This window comes from Tiliqua scincoides, chromosome 3 (assembly GCF_035046505.1).
Source record: "Tiliqua scincoides isolate rTilSci1 chromosome 3, rTilSci1.hap2, whole genome shotgun sequence".
Taxonomy (NCBI): Eukaryota; Metazoa; Chordata; class Lepidosauria; order Squamata; family Scincidae; genus Tiliqua; species Tiliqua scincoides.
Window position 1 is genome coordinate 232,047,656 of NC_089823.1, and position 5,893 is coordinate 232,053,548.

Genomic DNA, 5,893 nt, shown 5'->3' on the forward strand with positions numbered 1-5,893 from the left:
TCCAACTTTAAGTATATTCTTTCCTTAGGAAAGGCACAGGGATGTTATTCTTGGAAAGTGACTTGTGTTTATGCCCCTGACCCAAGGTGACCAGATAAAATGGAGGACAGAGTGCCTATACCTTTACCATTGTAGAGAAGAGGGAATTTGGGCAGGTGCAGCTCAACATGGAAGGGTTTAAAAAGCTGCACCTGCCCAAATTCCCTCTTCTCTACAATGGCTAAAGGTGTAGGCACTCTCTTCTCCATTGTATCTGGTCACCATGCCCTGACCTGTTTAATAAGTTCACAAGCTTTTCTCACTTTAAATACTCCTCTGGGCCATGTCCTACTCACAAGCCTAGATATTTTCTTCATCATATCTGACAACAGGAGAAATTTGTGAGTTTCCTAATCTCTCCCCAAGGAGAAGAAAACAGTCATGGGACATACAGTGCCATAATGAGATTGTTCTTGCGTGGGTAGTCTACCAATCCAAGCTCTGGTACTGCACATATTCAAAAGGACCATTTTGCTTCCTGAATGATGATGATGATATAGATGTGCAATAGATAAAGAAGTTAAAAGTATCAAACAAGAGCTACACTTTGATTAATGCAAGTGGAAGCGGAAGGGTCAAATTTGAGACAAATTAATGGCCCACTTCTATGAAGTCACTGCGCCACCAGAACACATGCTTTATAGCAGTCACAAAATGTGATCCACCATTCTGAACAGCTGGGCGCCACCATAAGTGGCGAGCTGCTGTGGCCACACACCAGCAGTCTCCAGAGAAGCCTTGGCACCAGTAAGTCGTGGGGGGGGGGAGGAATTGAGAGGGGAGTGGGATAAATGGGGTGGAGACCAGAGAGGGGACTGTGTGTTTTGAGGCTGAGAAGGGGGTGGTAGCAGCACCAGCATCTCTTTCCTTGCACCAGCAATGACTGGCGCAGATCCAGCAAGGTAGTGAAGGCTTACCCCAGGGCAAGGGAACAAATATTCCTTTACCTTGAGGGGAGCCTTTGTGTCTCCAAACTACCCTGCAGGATTCCACACATGCCATGGTTGTGCGATTGCATCAGTGCCAGGGAAATTGTGCTGGATTGGGCTGTAAGAATAGTTGAGTTCCTTGAAGGATACTCCTGTTGGTATTACAAATTGCTACAGATCAGAAGCTCTAGAGCAAAAGACCAGCAGTCTAATGAACAACAGATGGCCAAGAGATGCCTTGGGGAAGAATGCAAGCAGAAAGACAGGATATTAACCTCTGTGTCCCATTCCCCTCAGCATATGGTATACAGTCTCTGAGCATGGAAATTGAATTTCTGGTCATTGTGGTAAATAGTCACTATGACTTTATCTAGTCCTTTATGATAGGTTTTAATAGTACTGACCAACACAAAAAAATTAGCAAAATATCCATTGTATGGGAACATAACACTCATTTATTTGTCTTACAGTGCAAATCTTAGTTTTTCTTGAAATTTTCTTTGAATTTCACTTTATACGAAAACTTATGAAAACCTGTGCAGATCTCTCCTCCTATCTCCCCCCCCCCTCCCCACCAAGAAATCTCACTGGTCTATCAAACCTCTTTGGGGCTTACTACAAATGTTGCCAGAGCAAATCTCCAGAGTTGCTTTGAGTTTAAATCTTGGTAAGCTCTGCCTGAACACTTCTGAAAATCTTTGGAAAACACTTTTGGGCTGCCTTCAAAATTCCCCAGTGTTTTTTGCCTGAGGAGGAAACCTCAAATTTGATTCAAACCTTGCATTAGAACGCCCTTTTTTATTTTTTGAATTCTTTGTATTTTTTTTTAAAACCTGTATATACAGTTTCAAAAAGATGTTGGGCCTCTTTTCATGAGTCCAGTGATCCATTTGCTGATCATATTGGAAATTGTGATTGGTTACTGAGTGCAACTTCTGCTATTTGAAAAATGCAACTGTGGCTGCAATCCTAACCTCGCTTTCCTGGGAGTGAGACCCATTGAACACAATGGTACTTACTTCTGAGTAGATCTGGTTAGGATTGTGCCCTGTGTGTGGTAAACAGCTTCACTGTTGAATTTGCATTAGTTGTTGGTTTCTTTTTCACTTTACAAGAAAATTAGACTTCCACAACACAGTATGTCTGCCAGCTCATTCCCCAGCAAAGCAACTGTTTCCCCTGGAGACTCATTCAACATTCATTTGAATTATGGAGAAAGAAGATCAACTTGGAAGGGGTGTGTGTGTGTGTGTATTTCTTTCTTTTTTTTATTTTCTGGAGCACAGGGGGTACTTTGATCTTAGGTCAGATAACAGCTGTTATACCTGAGAGAATTTTTGAGTTGATATATCCTTCAGCCCAGGTAGGCCTCAGGGGAGGTGTCTGGTTGACCTCAAAGTAAAATCCAGGTACCTGATACCTGACGGAGGGTCTTTGAATGGGCAAGCGAACCTGGCATCAACTTTTTATCATCCTGTCAGTCTTGCATTTCTGGCTAGACACATCAAGAAAGGAAACTCCAACAGGGATTCAAGTTGAACCTTGGGGGCATTCCCCTCCTTTCCTTCATTGTAAAAATAAAAGGCAGAAAGCCAAAAAAAGGCATGATTAGATTATGACTGTTCTATCGTGTTTTCTCTCACAGTCCTGCAAATACACAAAGAGGCCGACTGGTAAACCATGATCCCAAATTCTGAAAGCAGAATATCATGAAGGAAAATGAAGTACGGTGGTTAAAAATACGGCCCAAGCCAGTACCTATTCAATTGACTCACACCTGTTTTTGTGTATCACAGTAAAGTTGTGATCACAATAATGGATGGTTGTAACTGGATTCAAGAGACCCGGGTGCAAGTGTCTGCCACTGCAGCCTTTGGCTTGTCCCAATAGCCCTCTATAGACCTTCAATGAATGTGCTTTTGGGCAGGCGCAGCTTCATAGAGGTGGGCTCCCCCCATCCCTGACCAACATGCATTCAGAGAAAGTCTGGCTGGAGCTCCCTCACATATGTATGGTAGTTGACTTCTGGCCAAAAGTTTTGTAAATCAGTGACACAGCCTGACTTCACCATCCCTCATGAGTTCACTGAAAGTGCTTCTGAACAAAGGGCTTATCTTTCAGCCTCAATTCCCCATCTGTAAACCTCTGTGACCTACATAAGACAGAGTCATTGAAAGGGCAAAACAATCAAGGCCATTAAACCCTTTGTGATTTAAAGATGGGCAATAGAAATTATGAGGAGTAACTAATGCTGTTCCTTGCCCCACACAGATATCAACTGGACTGAAATAAGTACATAAAGCATTGCCACACAGCTGAGATATCCAGGGAGGTGTGTGTGTGTGTGTGTGTGTGTGTGTGTGTGTGTGGTACAGGGTTTGATGATTCTAGGGGGAATGGCTTCCAGATACAGAACAAGGAAGACTGCAGCATGGTATGCCAGCTGAAGGATCATAAAGCTGAGGGCTGAGCTGAGTATTCGACCACTAAGGAGAAAGTTGTTATAGCTCCGTCCTGTATTAAGCCACCAATAGTTATGCAATTGTACAACCTTCAGTCTCAAGATAATGAATGTGACATTACAGATGTACATTTTTTTATTACTGCACATCACAGAGGTTCCTGAAACCAACATCTGGGAAATATGGGGTCAACATGATATTTTAATCATGCTTAACAATTGTACAGCACTTTCTGACTGCGCAAAGCGCTTCATGCGTAGTCCTCACAACAATCCTATAAGTTACTGAGCTGTTGCAAAAGTGCCGTAAAGCACTTTGAGGGGGCCACAACAAGAAAGGCACTTGCTGAAAGGCCAGTACATCTGGGCAATGGACTTCGGCCCCGGTCAAAGATGGCAATGGGCAATAGTCAATGGCAACCCCAGGAGCCATTGGCAGTAAGTCCCCCCACTGAGCAGTGAGGAGGTGTTCCAGGGTGGGTACTGAGCAAACTGGGTGAGGGAGAGTGTAGAGGAGGTTTTATTTATTTATACATTTTTCACATTTTTATACCGCCCTTCCTCCAAAGAGCGAAAGGCAGCGTGCACAGCTGTTCCCCTCCTTTTGTCCTCACAACCCTGTGAGGTATCAGGAAGCTTCATGGCTGAGGGGGGATTCGAACCTGGATCTTCTAGGTCTAAGTTCACCTCCCAAACTACTATATCACCCTGGCTCTCGTTCAGGGTTGGTTCATGCTTGGGAGGGGCATGGAGATGGCAGCAGAGGCCGCATCCTATTTCCTCTCCCAAGCCTGAAAGACCTAGATGGATCAACACAGATCTGCAGCAGCTCAACTGCTTCCAAAGCAGTCACTGGGGATGACAATATAGCATCAGAACACAAACCAGTGTAAACTCAGAACCAGTTCAGAAAAACTGAGGGGCTGGGAAATCTGGAACGTGAAGGAAACAAACCAATAGGATGATTCCCCATTCCCCGCCACTGCTGAAGACTTGAGTGCTCCTTCCTTTTAGAATGAGCTCTGGATTCTTTAGGAGGGCAAACAACTGTCAACTATTACAGCAGTGTTTCTCAAACTGTGGGTCAGGACCCACTAGGTGGGTTGTGAGTCAATTTCAGGTGGGTCCCCATTCATTTCAATATTTTATTTTTAATATATTAGACTTGATGCTACCATAGTATGTGGCTGCATCTGGGGACATTTTACAGCTATGTACTTTTAACAAGCTACTATGTATATGCTTTTATTAATGAAAATAAAAGGGACTTACTCCTAGGTAAGTGTGGGTAGAATTGCAGCCTAGGATTGTTAAAAATTTTCCAGCTTGATGATGTCACTTGTGGTCATGACATCACTTCCAGTGGGTCCTGACAGATTCTTATTCTAAGAATTGGGTTCCAGTGCTAAACATTTGAGGATGTGTTACAGGATTTGTCATACCTGGCAAATTTTGTCCTATTTAAAATTTGTGGGGTTATTTTTTCATCAAACTGTATTGCCACAATAGGTACCAGACTCCCTGAATGGCAGCCATTGCTCTTCCACCGAGGGGTTTCTTCTTGTCAAGCCATTACATGATCAAACATAAACCAAACAGGTAATGGGGGGGGAGGGGGGTCTAAATAATTTAGGTGAATAAGCTACCCTTAGGCCAGGTGCTCAATTTATGCAGATGGCAAAAATAAATTATTCAGAAATTGGAGACAGGTAAAAACAGATGGGAAAGGCAAGACCCCCCCCAGAGGGCACCTGGTTTGCAGCTCTCAAATAAAACTCATGCAGGAGTTAAGTAGGGGTGGCAAAAGGGATATTTTCATATTCAGTTGTGAGAAGCCTACCAAATGGTGGACATGCTTCTAAGGTGCAGTAGGCCATTATGAGCTCAGAATTTTCAAGGGTGCAAATGGGGGGGGGGAGTGAGGCAGAAAGGAGACTGGTCTGCTGGTGGCTTCCCACCATCTTAACAGATGGTTTACATCTTTAACAGGGCCAGCCCAAGACTTCCTGGCACCTGAGGTGGTGATCCAAATGCTGCCCGTTACTTAGTGATGTGCCAGCATCTAGAAAAGGAAGAGGGGGATGGAGTGGAAGAGGAAATGGGGAGGAAAGTGGTGGACTACAGCAGTGGAAGGAAGTGGGCACCCAGAAGTGGACACTTCCTGAACCAGTCTGCTGTCTGAGGCAACTACCTCAGTTGGCCTGATGGATAAGCTTTGATCTCATGTTGGCAACCTTCAGTCTCGAAAGACTATGGTATCGCGCTCTGAATGGTGGTTCTGGAACAGCGTCTAGTGTGGCTGAAAAGGCCAATTCAGGAGTGACAATCCCTTCCACACCGGGAGCAAGTGCAGTCTGTCCCTGGTCTGTCTCCCTGGCTATGGGCCTTCCGTCTTTGCCTCTTTGCCTCAGACTGTTGGCCAAGTGTCTCTTCAAACTGGGAAAGGCCATGTTGCACAGCCTGC